We start from the raw sequence: 18,343 nt of genomic DNA on the forward strand, positions 1-18,343 counted from the left end.
ATCAGCTCCAAACCCCACGAACCCCCCACCATCACCCCAAAGCCTCATCAACAGGACACCCAAAATATGCCTGTTTGGCATAAGGATTATCTTGAGGCTGATTATTTTGAAGAAACCACAGACACAGGAGGAGCTCTGAAAACCCAGTAGAAGCTACCCTTTTATAAGACACATTTACATTTATAACGGCAATATCAATTTCTAAGGGTGTCTCCCTTCGTGTACCAGGAGGATACCCCAATCTCTAGAAGCTCTTATTGAGAAGAAAAGCTAGCAAAAAGAAGATAAAAGGGGCCAGCCATTTGTCCCAGGCTGGATACTCCCCTTGCATACTTTTGGCTTCTGTAATCTTGCTTGCCTCCTGTCCAACTGCCCCTCCCCTTTTTCTTTGGTCTCTCAACCCCCTACCATCCCAGCCATAGAAGGAGGCCAATGCCAAGGTTCGGGGCTCAGCCTTTGGAGGTGACCCCACTGGGCCAGCACTGATGCGAAATAAACTGTGTTTTCTGATTCGCTGAGTACTTGTCGCTTGTCTCTTCCTGGGCGCCAGGTATTTGCTGTAACATTATCAATGCAGAAGGTAAGGACTTAGGTCTGCATAACAACCTTACCCTCCTCTACTGTGGTTTTCCTGGTAGCGTCCCATGACTGGCTTCCCACCATCCCAACATCTTCCTTTGTCTTTCACTGGAGATGGTATTTAAGGGGCATCTTGCACAATTTAGGGGAGTCGCTCAGTTTTCCTGGGTCTTCCCCATGCATGCGGGAGGTATACATGTTATTAGATTCATTTTTCTTCTGTTTATCTGTCTTTTATCCTGGTGGGGGGGAGTTCTCAGCCAAGAACTTGAAAGGTAAATGGGAAAGTATTTTCCTCCCCTACAGTATTTACTGGGTAGTAATGCATACATGTGTTCATCAAAAGATATGTCCAAGGTGTTCCCTACAACACTATTTATTAAAGCAAAAAAACCGTAAACAAGCCAATGGCCCAACGACAGCAGAAAGGATAAACTACCACAGTCCTATAATAGAATACGGCGACCAGGACTGCACACACAGTAAAAATGAATATCACAAACAGTACCGAGTGGAAGAAGTCAGAAGTCCTGTGTGGAACCATATATACAAAATTCAAGAACAGGCAAAATGAAGCTCTGACATGTGACTCAGACTAGGAGTTACTCTGGGGAGGCAGTGACCAGAAGGAGACACGAAGGGGGCTTGCGGTTGCTGCCCGTGTTCTGATTCTTCATATGGCGGCTGGTAACAGGTGTGTGTGGTTTGTGAAAAGTCACTGAGCCGTCCATTTACGATATGTATAACATGTACTTCGAGAAACAGTTTAACTTAAAAAATACAGGCATATACATTTAGCCCACTTCCACAGATGAGTCAAATATCCATGAAATGCCACCAGACACACTTGCCTACTTTCACTACAGACGGATGCTGATGAGCCAAAGAAAATGACTAACATTGATGCACAGGTGATAAACCTCACAAGAGGGAACAGCGGTACACAGCTCTGGACTCCTGTGTGAACAAGGAATACAATGAGCACTTGATTCAACGAAAAGATATAAATCCTACTGGGTCAAGGGTAATGGTTTCTCCAAATGCCCTAAAACACGTGACGCATTCGATCAAAAAGTTAGTCATCTGTATAACAAAACCACTAGCTGAGTTCATTTGTACTGATTCTTCCTGGAAGCTTTAGTACCATATAGAATCCACTACAAAAGTTTACCAAAAACCCACAGCTAACCTCCAAATAATACCTGAAAGGGAAGACTTTTAGCATACATCCTCCCAATCTTTCTCTCCCTCTTTTGACATATTCCATTCATATATAGAGGGTTTGCATGTTTCCGTGCGGGTGGTTATCACGTTCGCCTAACATAAACAGTCAGAGGGTTTAGGAAATTCACATGTCTAAATCCCAAGGGAAACATGTTACTATTTTTAAATATCTGAGAGCCAGCCTTATAGTTAGGAGGGCCAGGAAAGTCCCCCACTGAAAAATGTGACACTTTTGACTCCTGGAATTCTAGCACTGTTTGTTTTCTTGGTAAAATGCAATTCCCCTTCATCTGGAATCTCTAATAACTGGGATCCTAACACATAAATATGCATCTGTTTATCAAATCACCATCCTTACCAGAAGCTTCTAGGATTAGTCCCAGAAAGAGATGGTCACTCATTTTAAAAAAAGAACATTTAGCGTCTTCCATGTACTGAAAACTTTGTCAGGCAATTTACATGTGTCATTCATCCATCAACTATTTATTGAATACCTATCACATACCAAATACTATTCTAGGCACTAGGGATAGTGTGGGTCCTGCTCACATTCTAGCTGAAGGAGAGAAGGAGGCGAAGCGGGGAACAATAAATATACAAATAAACAAGAAAACCAATATAATGGTAAAGCGCAGTGTTGAGACTTAAAATGAGAACGATACGGAGGGTGATTCGTCGGCTATTTTAGATCAACTGATCAGAGGTGATATTTAAACTGGCATATAAATGATGAGAAATCAGCCATAGAAAGATGGGGGAAGAGACAAAGAAGACATTCCAGGGAGAACAGTTAGTACAAAAGACCAAAGGGAGCTTGTCCTGCCGGAAGAATGAAAAGGAGGCTGGTCAACGGGGAGAGGTGAGCAGCAGGGGACTGGCATCCAATTAATGCTTCTAAAAAGATGCTCCAGCCGCTGTATGGAGAACGGATTAAGGAGGCCGTTGCAGTCGTCCGAGAAAGAGATGGTAGCAAACCGACACAGGCGGAGGCCCGGGGCTTGGACAACCGGGTGGGTGGTGGTGCCACACGCAGAGATGGGTCTCGCGGGGAGAGGATCAGGTTTGGCGTAGCAGAGGCAAGGAATCAGATGTTGCTCTGCAAACACCGAGTGTGAGACGCCTATTAGATATCCATGTGGATTAGCAAGTCTTTTGTCTCCAGATTTTTCATTTTGATATTTAAAAAGCACAAAATGTTTAAGAGCCTGATTTTTTCTGTGCCTTCTTCCCCATTTTATTTTTCTACAGCTCCCATTTCTGAGCCTTTTAATGTTTCAAGTTTCCCCCCAAACTTTCAACATTCTTAGAATTGGTCAGTTTATCAACATTGTTTCCGGGTAGTTCTCAATGATATTTTTGAGCCAGTGTAAAGATCTCAAAGATATTTTTTGAGACCATGAGATGGGACTCTACATTTTAATCTCACAGAGGTAGTGTGGTATGAATGCCATGCTAAGGAGGCTGGAGTTTACTTTTTATAAAGCAGTGTAGGGGCGCCTGGGTGGCGCAGTCGGTTAAGCGTCCGACTTCAGCCAGGTCACGATCTCGCGGTCCGTGAGTTCGAGCCCCGCGTCGGGCTCTGGGCTGATGGTTCAGAGCCTGGAGCCTGTTTCCGATTCTGTGTCTCCCTCTCTCTCTGCCCCTCCCCCGTTCATGCTCTGTCTCTCTCTGTCCCAAAAATAAATAAACGTTGGAAAAAAAAAAAAATTAAAGCAGTGTAAATGAATGAGTTCTGGAATCTACTAATGTATGGCATGGTGACTCCAGATAACAATACTGTATTGTATACTTGAAGTTTGCTAAAAGGGTAGATCCTAACTGTTCACACACACACACACACCAAAACAAAGGTAACTATGTGAGGGGGTACATTTTAGTTAGCTTGAGTGTGGTGATGACTTCACAACGTATTCCTATAACAAAACAGCTAACTAGGGGCTCCTGGGTGGCTCATTCCTATAAGCGTCCAACTCTTGACTTTGGCTCTGGTCATGAATCCAGGGTCATGGGATTGAGCCCTGTGTCGGGCTCAGCACAGAGCGTGGAGCCTGCTTGGTATATTCTCTCTCTCTCTCTCTCTCTCTCTCTCTCTCTCCCTCTGCTCCTCTTCCCTGCTCACCCACTCACTCTCTCTCTCTCTCTCTCTCTCAAAAAAAAAAAAAAAAAAACACAGCAAATTGTACACCTTAAATATATACAAGTCCTATTTGTCAATTATACTTCAATAAAGTTGGGAAAGGGGCAGAGTAGATACAAAGTTTTTAAAAGAATGGACTAGTAAATCTTGAGTGGTAGGAAAGGTCACGGCGGCAGGTACTAGCATCTAGATGAAATGTAAAGCCACGAGACTGGTGGGGTCATCTCCGGAGAGTCTGTAAGGAGAAGAAAAGGAGTCCCAGGGCCCTGAGGGGACACCAAACTTTGTAGGCTGTGCAGAGAAGGACGAGTCAGAAATGAAGACTTAGAATGAGTTACGAGCAAGAGTAGGAAAAGTGCAGTACAAGAGAGTGTACAACGGAAGCCACAAGGAGAAAAGCGTTCACAGAAGGAAAGAGTGACTGTGTCCAAAGCTGCTGCACAATAAGTCAGAAACGTGACAGCTGCTGTTTGGCAAGTGCTGTGTTTGGCAGTGTGGAGTTCATTGAGAACTGACCAGAGCCTCAGGACAGGACCCGGATTGGACAGGGGAAGAATGTGGGGTGATGAAGAATGTGGGGTAATTAAGTATGTGCGATCTTTTAAGAGGTTTCTCTCAGAAGAGGTGACTAGTAATGTGGGGGCGACAGGAGGGGGATGTGGAACCAGTGGAGGAGATATTATGTCTTAGAGCATGATTGTAAGCTAATCGAAATGATCCAGAAAAGAGAGACGGGGGCACTGAAGCAGGAAAGAAAGAGGAAACAGAATTAGGAATTACATTCTTCACAACACGAGAACAAAAATCATTAAGTACAGTAATGAATTACAAACCACGGAAAAAATAGGAAATCACGAGTCCATCCTGATGTGGAGAACAAAGGCAAAAGAAAAACATTAAATTTCCTTGTGGCTTACAGCCCACTGACAAGTCCTTGTGACAGGCAGAGTGACCTCCCTCTAAGAAGGCAACTGCCTCGATGCTGATACTTTGCTAAGGGCAAAAGGCAATCTTAGCTTAATGTCATCCGGGCCTCCGTGATTCTGTAAGTCTCCTTTAACATATAAAAATTCCTTTGGAAACTTCCTTTATCTCCACCCCCCAAATATATGTTAGCAATCCTCCTCCAAACATATGATCCACTGATATACATCTGAAGGGTCTCATGACTAAGGTTTAATTAGACAGAAGTAAATGACCCTTTCCTAACAATACTAGCCCCCTCAAGGTCCTGGAAACCTTGCTTCTAAAATTATTTAGAGACTTACACTCTCCCTAACCCCCTCTCAACCCGAAGGTATATAATCAATCACCCCTCACAACCCCAGGGCAGCTCTTTCTGCCCACGGGTCCTGTCCCTGTGCTTTAATAAAACCATCTTTTTGCACCGAAGACATCTGAAGAATTCTTTCTTGGCTGTCGGCTCCAAACCCCAACATTTCCACATCACGTACCGATAATAAAGACAGGAATGAATAAATATATAAGGAAGAAGGGTTCTTGGTGAAGGCCAACTGGTAAATGTGGAGGGAATATCAGAGTTGGAAAATCATTATCTTCAACCGTCATATTAAAGATTGAATCAGGCAAAAATCACCACTGACTGCGAAATCTAGAGAGAGATACTGATGAGAAGGAGCAGTTTATCTGTGTCTCCCCCAGAATACGCATTAGCAAGGAAGAAACCGGAAACCACACAGTGGAGAAATTAGATAACACCTTGACCAGGTGACCGAAATTAACATCACCAACGAGGAAGAGAGAAACATCCAGACATGTGGGCCTCCAGATGTGATACCCTGAGAACACATCATCATCTCTGCAGTATTGTGGCCCAAAATGTACAATCTGTATCTAATTGCAAGAAACATCAAACAAGCCCAAAATGATGAATATTCTCTTTAAAAGAGAGGGAGATGGTCTGTATTCATCCTAAATGCTGAGGACGAGAAGCATTTGCGACACCAAAACGTGCCTCTTTGGCATAAGGATTATTTTAAACTGATTATTTCTAAGAAGAGCAGACTACCGGTTAGAAGTTACCCTTTTGGAAGAGCCATTTACATGCATAAGGGAAATCTCCGTCTGTAAGGGTGTCTTCCTCTCCATACCAGGGATGACTCTAAATCTCTAGAAACTTTTATCAAGAGAGAAGCCAGGACTTAAATCTGCATCACAACCTTACCGTTTACAGTGCTTAGTGTTTACAGCCAGGTAACCTCCCACAACTGCCCCCCCCCCCGCCCCCCACACATACCTTCTCTTGTCTTTAGCCAGAGATGACATTTAAGGTGGTGGCTTAGGCCATTTCGGGGAGTTACTCAGTTGTCCTAGGTCTGTCCCATGTATACAGGAGGTACACGTTATTAAATTTCTTTTTCTCTTGTTAATGTCTTTTTTTTTTTTTAATTTTTTTAGGTTTATTTTTGAGAGAGACTGAGCGTGAGCAGGGGAGGGGCAGAGAGAGGGAGACACAGAATCGGAAGCAGGCTCCAGGCTCCGAGCTGTCGGCACAGAGCCCGACGCAGAGCTCAAACCCATGAACCCTGAGATCATGAGCTGAGCCGAAGTCAGACGCTCAACGGACTGAGCCACCCAGGCGCCCCATTAATCTGTCTTTTATCACAAGGGGAACATTACTTTTCCTTCCCCACACTGCCAATATCATAAAAGACAAAGAAAGGATGTGGAAATGTTCCAGACTAAAGGAGGCTAAGAGACCTGACAACTAAATGCCAACAATCCTAGAGCAAATCGTGGGCTGGAAGGAAAAAATGCCGTAAAGGATGCTATCAGGTCTATTGTCGAACTTGGACTACAAATAGCAGATTAGGTAAAACAAACAAACACAAACAGCAGATTAGGTAACAGCATAACATCAATGTTAAATTTACTGAACAGTACTGTGGTTATGTAATAGAATAAGAATATCCTTAGGAAATCCACACTGAAGTGCTTAGGAGTAAAGGCCACGATGCATGGAACCCCCTCAAATGGTTCAGACAAGTGAGGTACACGTGCAAAAGTGCAGATGACAAAGCAAATGGGGTAAAGTGTTAGCAACAGAGGAATCTGGACAAAGGTTATATGGGCGTTCTCTGTACTATTTTTATTTTTGCAACTTATTTATGAAGTTTGAAATGACTGCCAAATAAAAAGCTTTTATTTATTTACTTTTTTAAGTAGGCTCGCCCCCTAACGTAGGGCTTGAACCCACGACCCAAGATTTAAGAGTCGCATGTTCTACCAAACTGAGCCAGCCAGGTGCCCCTCCAAATAAAAAGCTTTTAAAAAGGAAGGGGGAAAAAAAGAATATGTTCTTGAGAAGGCAAGGAGGATAAGAGGTCCAGAACCCAGAAAAGCAGCCGATCTTTGACACACTGGGAACGTTTTGTTTCATACCCTTTCACAGCACAGTGGGGAGTGATGAGGGATCTTAAGGCAAGCCGGAGTCCCCCAGGTGGGATACGTGTGACAGGCCTCAGGCACTCCTGACTGCCCAAGAACAAAGGAAAGGACAGAAAACAAATGGTTAACTGAGAGAGATCTCAGTCACGCAGGACACGAGTCTCCATCAGTTTACAAATATCTTAGTAAATTACAAGAAAAAGGCAGTCTTGTCAAGAGCCTCATCTCCAACCCTATAGACTCAGTTTCCCGGAGCCCCAACATCACCCTCCCCTCCATAGTGAAGTGGGGAACAAAGGCAAGAAGGGAATGGCAGGTAAAATTAAATTGCCCTGTAACCTGCAGCCCATTGACAAATACTTGAGGCAAATAGAGTATAACGTTTCCCCAGGAACCCCCTACGGTCATTATGTTGATGCCCCACTAAAGGAAAAACAGCCTTAGCTTGACAATAGCCAGGAGCCACGGGTATCCTGGGAGTCTTCTTTAGTGTATGAAAATCTCTTTGGAAACTTACTCTTGTCTTTACCTCCCCCAACTCCACAGTACATCACCAGACACTCTTCACAACCCCAGGGCAGCTCTTCTGCCCGTGGGTCCTGTCCCCGGTTTTTAACAAAATCACCCTTTTTGCACCAAACACATCTCAAGAATTCTTTCTTGGCTGTCAGCTCCGAACCCCCCCTCACTCCAAAACCCCATCAGGGAGCACCACGAGTATTTAGTGTCTGCACAAACGGGGGCATGTTGGGAATTTGGGTGGTGAGAATCTAAAGCTTTGGGGGCTCCCATCTAAACAGCCAGAATCAGCAGCTGATGTAGAAGGGGCAGAAAAAATAAAAGAAGGTGTCAAACAGCTGTTTTGGAGAAGAGAAAAGGAAAGCTACTACACAAGCAAGGTAGGCTTGCTAGGCAATGCGAGAGTCCACTTGAAGTTTCTCAAGGTCAAGACCTGGACCTAGATATCAGTATTTACTCTGAAAACTCCCTGAGTGATTTGAATGGGCAGCCAACTAAGGCAGGGTTTCTCAAGCTCAATACTATGGATTTTGGGGCCACATAATCCTTTGTTGGGGAGTAAGCGGGGAGGGGGCCTGTGCATTACAGGATGTTTAGCAGCAGCGTCCCTGGCCTCTACCCACCAGATGTTAGTAGCACCCCCACCTCTGCCAGTCATGACAACCAAAAACGTCTCCAGACGACAACCAAAAATGTCTCCAGACACTGCCAAATGTCCCCGGGGGGGGGGGGGGGGCAAAATCGGCCCTGGTTGAGAACCACTCTGTAAGGGGATAAAGGCCATAAACACTCCATGTTTATAAAGCTTAGGAATTGTGTAAGCTCCTTGTTACCATGAGCACTGTGGGTAAGAACACAGGCTCTGAAATCAGATGGTCTGCGTTCAAACCTCAGATCCACGACCTACCTTTCGTATGACTTTAGATAAGTTACTTAACTGCTCTGTGCCTCAGTTTCCTCATCTGCAAAATAATAATAGTACCTGCCTCAGGAAGTTGGAAGGATTAAATGAGTGAATATATGTAAAGCAGTAAGACCAGTGCCTGCTCATTAAATGTTAGCCACTAGCTACCATTATTATCACAGAATCGGAAATGTACTAGATACCAGATGTCTTGTTGATTAACGAACTGCTTACATCAAGATATACTCCATCCTTAACCAACAGAAATTTCCACAGTAAAACGGAACAGAAAGGCAGAATACACTGAATCTTTTATTTATTTTTTACACCCAAGTTCGTTAGCATATAGTGCAATAATGATTTCAGGAGTAGAATCCAGTGACTCACCCTGTATATATAATGCCCAGTGCTCATCCCAACAAGTGTCCTCCTTAATGCCCCTTCCCATTTAGCCCATGCCCCCACCCTCAACCCCCCAGCAACCCTCAGTTTGTTCTGTATATTTAAGAGTCTCTTATGTTTTGTCCCCCTCCCTGTCTTTATATTATTTTTTCTTCCCTTCCTTTAGGTTCATCTGTTTTCTATCTTAAACTCCACATATGAGGGGTGCCTGGGTGGCGCAGTCGGTTAAGCGTCCGACTTCAGCCAGGTCACGATCTCGCGGTTCGTGAGTTCGAGCCCCGCGTCGGGCTCTGGGCTGATGGCTCAGAGCCTGGAGCCTGTTTCCGATTCTGTGTCTCCCTCTCTCTCTGCCCCTCCCCTGTTCATGCTCTGTCTCTCTCTCTGTCCCAAAAATAAATAAACGTTGGAAAAAAAAATTAAAAAAAAAAAAAAAACTCCACATATGAGTGAAGTCATATGATGTTTGTCTTTCTCTAATTTTGCTTAGCATAATAGAGTACATTGAATTTCTCTTAGGATTAGTGTCCTGATTCCTTCTAGATTCTAGGCACACTCATTCATCCATTTGACAAATATTTAGGGAGCACCTACTATGTCCCACTGTTGTAGGTCCTGAGAATACAACAGTGAGCAAGATACACAAAGTCCTGGCTCTCTCTTGGAACTTATATTCTAGCAGGGAAAAGAAGACATGGAATCAGTACAAAAATAATCAAATGATATAATTGCAGATAATAGTTGTTACAAAGAAAACGAACAAAAGCGGGATGAGGGGATGGGCATTCACAGTGGTTAGTAGGGAATGTTGTTTTGGAATGCCGAAACAAGGCAATAAGTTATGTGAATGTCTGATGAAATGGTGCCCTAGGCAGGCAGCGCAGCAAATGCAAAGGCTGGAAGGCAGGCACATGTTTGGGCTGGTGTATTTGGGGAAGTGTGCGAATAGGGGGGTAGCGACCATACAGGGTCTCAAAGGCTACAGTAGAGAGGAACCAGGGTCTTATTTTCAGTGTGGTAGAGGTTTTATCAGAGGGTTCTGAGCAGTGGGTTTACAAGACTGCATGCACAGGCTATTCTATGGGGTCAAGGGTGGATGCTGGTTTAGAGGCTACACACTAATTCAAGAGAGAAACGTGGGCAGCTAAGATTATCTCAGGGTATTATAATGGAACTCACTTTGCATCTAGCAGGATCTGATATAAAATGAATCTGTCCGGGACACAGTTCAGCAGTTTGGGGGGCTTGGGAACTAAATGAACCGCTTTATGAAAGAGTGGTTGAATCCATTTACAGGGTAATGATCATCATTTTTAATGAAATAGAACAGATGGAAGAACACTGAAAATATAAGAATACATTGTACAAAGGAAAAACGCATAATGCTTTGTGAGATCCTATTTCAATCATATATGCATATGTTCACACCAGGCTGAGATATATACTTCTCACTATGGATAACAGGCAGAAACGTTTGAAAACCACTACAAAAAGCTATCTTATTTATACATAAATAGGTTATAAGCTGTCCCTTTATTTTTTCCCTTTCTTGCTGTGCCTGGCATCCCCCCAAACGAGGACATCATGAAAAGGTCCAAAGGTAGTATCTTCGTAGTCTAAATAAAACGATTGACTTATACTACACTATCTTCTCTTCCAGGGAGATCAAAATATGACCCTCCAAAGCTGGGAAGAGTGACTCACCTCTAAACTGTTAGGCTTTTTCAATGGAAAAAAAAAAGAATCTAAGCAGAACAAGAAATTTTAAAATTAAGCTTTAGACGTTTAGAAGCTAAAAATGGAAAGAAACCTCCTGAAGGTAGTAAGAATAACTACCAGAACTCTACAGCGAGCACAATACCCAGTAGTCAAGTATTAGAACCACTCCCCCCAAATCAGATACTCCTTAATGGCGCCCTAGAGGGAAGCTTGGCCACTAAGGTAAGCAAATAAAATGAGGGAAAATATTCCGGGTTGGGGCGGGAATCCCTATATTATTTCATTTCCAGACAGTTTGACTATCTAACCTTAAAAATCCAAGAAAACTGACTGGGAAAACTTTGAACTAATAAAAGTTCAGTAACATGGCTTGAATACGATAGACCTCCAAAAAAATTAAACAGCCCTTCTCTATAAGAGTATAGTGATTATAAAATAAAATGGGAATAAATGATACAATTTCTAAAAGCAATAAAAATTACACACACAACACAATCTAGGAATTCACCTAACAAGAATGTGCAAGACCTACAGTGTGGTATAGGCACAAGGATAGACATACAGATCAACGGAACAGAACAGAGTTCAAAAATAAACCCACACATGTACAGCCCATTAGTTTTTGTCAAAGGGGCCAAGGGGACACAAGGGGTGGGGGGAAGTACAGCCTTTTCAACAAATGGTGGGAGGGGGGTGCGCCTGGGTGGCTCAGTAGGTTAAGCGTCTGACAGTTGGTTTCGGGCTCAGGTCACGATCTCAGGGCTTGTGAGTTTAGCTCCCCCAACCCCGTCAAGCCCCTCCCCACTCCATGCATAGGGCTCCATGCTGCCAGTGCAGAGCCTGCTTGGGATTCTCTCTCTCTCCCTCTCTCTGCCCCTCTCCTACTTTCTCTTCAAAATAAAGATAAATAAACTTTTTTAAAAAAAAACATTAAAAGGGGTATCTGGGTGGCTCAGTCGGTTAAGCGTCCGACTTCGGCTCAGGTCATGATCTCACGGTTCGTGGGTTTGAGCCCCACATCGGGCTCCGTGCTGAGCCTGGAGCCTGCTTCAGATTCTGTGTCTCCCTCTCTCTCTGCCCCTCCCCTGCTCGCTCTGTCTCTCTCTCTCTCTCCAAAAATAAACATTAGAAAAATAAATAAAATAAATTAAAAAATTAAAAAAACATTAAAAAAAACCCAAATGGTATTGGAACAACTGGATATCTATACGGACAAAAGTGAACCTTGACCCATACAAAAATTAACCGAAACGAAGTCATATATCTATCTACATATCAATGATAAAGCTAAAATGTCTAGAAGAAAGCACAGTAGAAAAACCTTGGTAAACATGAGGTAGACAAAGATTTCCCAGACAGGTTCCTAAAACTGCTATCTAATATGAAGGGGAAAAGCCTGGTAAGTTAGACTTTTATCAAAATTTAAAACTTCTGCTCTTCAAAAAATACATATCATTAATTGCACGCATGTGATAAACAAGTCAAAATAAAATCGTCAAAGTCATAGAAACGAATAGTAGTAGAATGGTGGTTGCCGGGGGGGGGGGGGGAGGGGGAAATAGGGAGTTACTGTTCAGTGGGCATAAGGCTTCGGTTGTACATGATGAATAAGTTCTAGAGATCTGCGGTACAACAGAGTGCTGATAGTTAACAGTACTATATCGCACACTTAAAAACTGAAGACAGTAGATCTCAAGTTAGGTGTTCTCAAACCAAAATAAAAAGAAAGCAAATGAAAAGGCAAGCCACAGACTAAAAGAAAATATTTGCAGTACAGATTATCTGACTTGCATCCAGATATGTGGTTCATTAAGACAAACGACACAATTTAGAAAAAGACATTTCATAAAAGAAGATACACAAACGACCAAAAAGCACACGAAGACTAGTCATCAGAGAGGTGCAAACTAAAACCACAAAGAGCTGCCACCACAAACCCCGTGAAATGGCTACAGTAAGATAAACTGCCAATACCAAGTGCAAGCGAGCAGGGCAGGGAACCGGACCTCTCCGACACTGCTGGTGGCAGTGAACTGTGCTGTGGCCACATAGGAAAAGTCTGGCAGTTTCTTACGAAGTTAAATTAACCACACAATACAGCAGCAATCCTACTTCTAGGTGTTTACCTGAGTGAAATGAACATTATACGCACACAGGAAGCTGTAGGTAAATGTTTATATCGGCCCTATTCATAACCACCGAAAGTCAGTGAATGGATAAACAATCTGTGGAATATTACTCAGCAAAAAAAAAAGAACAAATTATCGATTCACACGACACTGATAAATCTCAAATGGATTATGCTAGGTGAAAGAAGCCAGACTCAGAAGGCCACATCGCGTATGAATCCATTCGCAGGACATTCTGGAAAAGATCAATTTATAGCAACAGAAAACAAAGCCGTGGTTGCCAGGGGCTGAGAGTGGTGGAGGAAGTTGAATACAAAGGGTCAATAAGGAATTTTCTGGAGTGATGGAATTCTTCTCTATCTTGCTGATCTTGCTGTGGTGCTCCTTACAGGACTATATATATCCGTCAAAACGTACAGAACTATACACGAAAAGGGTGGATGTTATTCTACATAAATTATACCTCAACTCCAAAAACATGGAATCAACTCAAGAATTAATTAGGCAGATTTATAAAATGGAACAGAGTGTTCACAGAATCTTAGTTGATTGAGAGAATGTACTTTACGGTAATTTTTACCAAATGTTTAGCCCATCTCTTAACTTTCAGTACCCTCACCTCATACCATGTCCCCAAAATAAGTTCCATGTGGATTAAAGGGCCACCTAGTTTAAAAACCATAAACACTTTAAAAGAATTTTTTCCCCTCTATCTTGGGGTAGGGAAGGCCTTTCTCAGCAAGGCATAAAAACCAGTTCCCAAGTTTTTACTAAAGGCAGAATCTCCTTTCTATCTTTTCAATTATTAACATCACAGAAATAATTTCTCTGACCACCCCCCACTTTTTTTTTTTTTTTGAATGGTGCTCCGCCCAGTGTGTAACAAGTATCTGAAAGGGACTTGGTGCTCTTAGGCAGCAAAATGGAAAAATGTGTTTGTCAGTTTCTCGTGAGCAGTGAAAGCACCAGGAACGTAGTGATATCCCTCTCTGAGTCCAAAACCTATACAGCGATGTCCCCCTCTGAGTCCCAAACCGGACTCAGGCACACCACAGCCACACCAGAGCCCCCAGAATGAACACATAAGCCACACCAAAGCAGCTTCTTAACTGGCTCTCCCTACACCTGAGCAAACTCACTTTGCCATTTCTGGAAGGCTATTCATGGTACCAAAAACACAGCAGCTCGCCTTTCCTGGCCAAACTTGCCGATGAAATTCCATTTCTCAGACTTTTTCTCCCTCTGCTGAACAAAATCATATCCATAATTAAAGTTCAACTTTTTGTTCTTTTCTGTGTTTCCGACATTTTTTTTTTTTTCTAGAAAAGTCACACATACCTGGAATCTGTGGGGTTTGGGCAAGAATTATTCACACAGAAAACACCCTGCATTTCTTCAGTGTCTTTCAACAGCAAAATCTGCTCTATCCCCCCCCCCCCCCCTTTAAGGAAAGTCACCTTGCAGGGATGTGGGAATGATAAAAGCAGAGGGAATCTGATCAGGGCTTGGCACCGCGCTGAGGCCCTGTAAAACAATATCCCTGAACAGCTACAAAATTTGGCCACTTTTTGTTTTCCAGCTTTGCATTTGAGCTGTAAACGCAGCCCAAACCAAGAAATGTCCAGATCTTAACTAAGCAAAATTTCGGGACACTAAAACAGGACTCCCCAAATCCTTTGGAAATAACACCTACTTTGTCACTTAATTTACAAATTATTATGACATCGAACTTAATTATATTGTCTTTTAATAACTAAACTCAATAAACTGTTAATTATGAATAGCAATAAAGCAATAAATATTGGCATACCATGTATAACTGAGGTTACACTCATAGGCTTAGCTCTTAAAATAGCCAAAGAGAAGTGGAGAAAGATGGGGGGAACTGTAACATCTAGTTAGACCTTGGCTTAATAAATCTTCATTCTCCAACACCCAACAGCTCCTAATCCTGATCAAAGAAATGAGTCCTTTTTCTGTCTATGGTGACTATCAGACAGGATCAGCTACATAATTTATGGGGCTCAGTGTAAAATGAAAATGCGAAGCCCCTTGTTCAGAAATTGCCAAGAATTTCAACAGCGACAGCAAAGCATGAAAACCACATACAGGTTTCATACCCACGAAGCCAGCTCTACCAACAGATAGATCATGTATTTGGCTAGCGAGCTGGTAAGAAAAGTAAAGCATTTCGCTTCTGAGTAGCGATGATTTCATGTGTGTGTCTGCGCTGCAACTGGGGTTGTAAAGTTTTACGACCTCCTCTCCCAATCTCTCACTTTTCCTGAGGGTTTCAGCCTGTTGGGCAAAACGTACTCCTGCAGTGCCTACCATACAAAATGTGGTCCACGGAGCCGCAGCACCCGCATCACGTGGGGGGCTTGTCAGAAATGCAGACGGTCGGGCCCCAGCCCGGACCTACTGCATTTTAACAAGATTCCCAGGAGATTCGTGTGGACGGTACATACTAAGGAGTGTCACTATCCAGACGGCCACGGCAAACCTCTGCCGTCTGCCTCACCCGCGTTGGCAAAGCCCGTCGGCTCCCCTGCTCCTCACCTTAGACATAGTACCGGAGCCTCAAAAGGGCAAGTCCCTGTTGGAATGCTCTCACCCCCGAGACCTCCAGCCTCCTCTTTCTCCCGGTGCTCACCAACCCCCCCCCCTCTCCCGCCCCCCGGCCCCGGGCTGCCGCTCAATCCCGCCGCGCCCCCGGCCACCTGTTCTGGGTCCCGCCAAACAGCGCCGCGCCAAGCCCTTCGGGGCCCTGGGCGCGTTCGCGCTCCGCCCGCAGCGGTAAACTGAGTTCCCCAGGAGTCTGGTCTCGAAGACCGCCCGCGTGAACACGATTCGCGACTCCGTTTCCCGGCGGGGTGGGGAGAGTCTGAGTCCTTACGAAGCTTTTGGATACACACGCCGTCCCCCGACCCCTCGGAGAACGCGGCGCCGGAGCCCCCTTTCCCACGGCGCGCACTCCCCGGCTATCGGGGCGCGGCCCCCCCGGGTGCTCGGCGGCTTCGCCTCTGCCTTTCAGGGCGGCCCCGGGCTCCGACTCAGAGCCGCAGCCGGGCGGAGGGAGCGTTCGCCCCGCTGTCCCGTCGCCCTCCAGGTCCAGGCGCTCCGCCCGAGCTGCCCGCGCCCGTTGTCAGCTCCGGGGGGGCAGACGGCGGTGCTGGGTCTCAGGAGCCCGAAGGGAACGGACTCATCCCAGCGCCGCGCGCTTACCTGTCTGTCCCCGCAGACGGGCTGGCTGTCGGCGCCCTCCGGCCCTCCTTCTTGTCTTTCCCTCCGGCCGCGTCCCTCCCCCTTTCCCGCGGGCTGGCTCCGCCCCCGCCGCTCCGGGCCGGTCCGCCCGCCCGCCCGCTCTCCAGCTGTCCGGCGCGGCGTGGCGCGTCCGGCGCTCGGCGGCGGCAAGGCTGGGCGCGGAGGCTGGACGCGGAGGTGGGGAGCGGGCGGGGCGCCGACGGGGGAGGGTGTGAGCGAGCGAGCGGCGCGGCGGGCGGGGGGAGAATCGCGGCCGGGGGGCTGGGCGGCCCACCCCACGCCTGCAGAGGCCCCCACTGCGCTTCTGGACTCCCCGCGCCGCGAGACCTCCGGTGGCCCGGCGTCCGGTCCGGCGCGCTCCCGGGAGACGCCCAACCTCCAAACCCAGCCTCTCACCTTTAGGGGTCGCCCTGGTATCCAAATGCCTGTCTCACCGTTTTCAGCGGGGTGCACTGTGACGGGCGGGAACCCCGAGGTCGCCCCTCTGCCACAATACTCCCAATGCAGACGTCAAAATTCAGACCACCGGAGGGGGATCTGGAGAGATCAGTAAAAGGAAAATGTCCTGGGGAAGCTTTTAGCCCCATGGTTATCTGATGGATAGGTTACACCGGATACCTAGAAACCGGGATTCCCAGCACTCTGCTTGTATGTGTGTTGGGGGGCGGGGGGAGGAGTGGGAGGGTGGGATACGGAGTGAGTTACCTCTGGGCCCTTCTATCTTTTTTCACTGTTAGCATCTCCTCCGTATGCACGTTCACGGAATAAAAATTAGATCTGGATAGGACTTACAGACCATCTAACTAGTTTGTCAAAGTACCCCATGTTACAGATGGGAAAATGGAGGCCTGGAGGCCTGGGGGCCTTGACTCAGTTCTACAATTCCAATTACTTGTAGAGATGGGGGAGGGGGGAGGGGGAAGCTCTGAATTCCCTCTCTGGCTCCTTCTACTGCCGCCCAACTCTCCGCTTCAGCCCCACCCTTGACAGTTAAACAGCTTCTATATTTGCAAAATGCTTTATCACTTTAAAGGCACCATTCTCTTTCGCTAAAACCTGCAGGAGAATATTCCATTGTTCTTTACCACCGAAACAAAGTTCTAGATTCTGAATTGCATCCACAGCTCTGGAGAAGATGTTTGTAAAGGGCAGGTGTGCAGAGCACATCCTGGCTGACTCCGCCACCTTAGACACAACCTCTCGGGGGGAAGATGTGCACCGCTTTGCAGGAGGCTTGAATTTGTTTCGCAAACACCAACTTATTAACACTCATAACATTCTAGCTGGATAAATGAATGGAAAGTGTTTTCAGAGAGACTTTTGACTGGTTGGATTAAGGCGGAGTGGAGGTCAGGAAGCTCATCCAGATTACATAACAAGTTGGAGGCAGAATTTTGATAAGGGGGAAAACAGTATATTTTAATAAACACGTTTAATGATACTCCAGAGGATTAAATTGTTTCTCTTTGCATTAACTTAATACTCGCACTGTATATGTTCCGCTTACTAGAAAATAGATTTCATATTGTGTAGAGCCCCCCAAAATCTCCTACATTGCTATTTGGCAGAATCTATTGAAACTGAGTGTACGATTACCCCACGTCGGGCAGTTGCCCTTCTAGGTGTATATGCAACAGAAATGAGTGCATATGTTTACCAAAGGATATGCATGAGAACGTTCATAGCAGTGTCTTTCTAATAGCCCTAGATTGAAAATGACTGCAATGTCCATCAGCAGAATGGATTGAAAACATTGCGGCGGTACGGTCACAAAATGGAATACCAAACAACAAGGAGAAAGCATGAGCCACTGCTACACTGACTACAGACGGAACTCATAAACAATATCGAGCAATGGAAGTCAGACATGAAAGCATGCGTACAATGTGATTCCGTTTATGCAAAGTATAAAACAGGCAAAACCAACAATCAGGTTAGTGGTCATTGAGAAGTTGGTGACTGGAGGGGGTTCCAGGGGGGATAAGAAGGGTTTGTGGGGCACAGGTGATGTCTTGTTTCTTCATCTGGGTGCTGCTTACGTGGATCTATTAGGTTTGTGAA

General features: G+C 45.3%; 1 protein-coding gene across 2 annotated transcripts in view; it reads right to left on the bottom strand.

Annotated features, from left to right (window-relative positions):
* ADGRG2 (adhesion G protein-coupled receptor G2) overlaps positions 1-16,304 on the bottom strand; it is a 122,481-nt gene extending 106,177 nt beyond the window's left edge. For both annotated transcript variants that reach the window (XM_045472620.1, XM_045472619.1), the window contains exon 1: positions 16,244-16,304. The gene's annotated coding sequence lies outside the window, so the exon portion shown is untranslated. The remainder of the gene's footprint in view (positions 1-16,243) is intronic.
* Between the last annotated feature and the right edge of the window lie 2,039 nt (positions 16,305-18,343).

This window comes from Leopardus geoffroyi, chromosome X (assembly GCF_018350155.1).
Source record: "Leopardus geoffroyi isolate Oge1 chromosome X, O.geoffroyi_Oge1_pat1.0, whole genome shotgun sequence".
Taxonomy (NCBI): Eukaryota; Metazoa; Chordata; class Mammalia; order Carnivora; family Felidae; genus Leopardus; species Leopardus geoffroyi.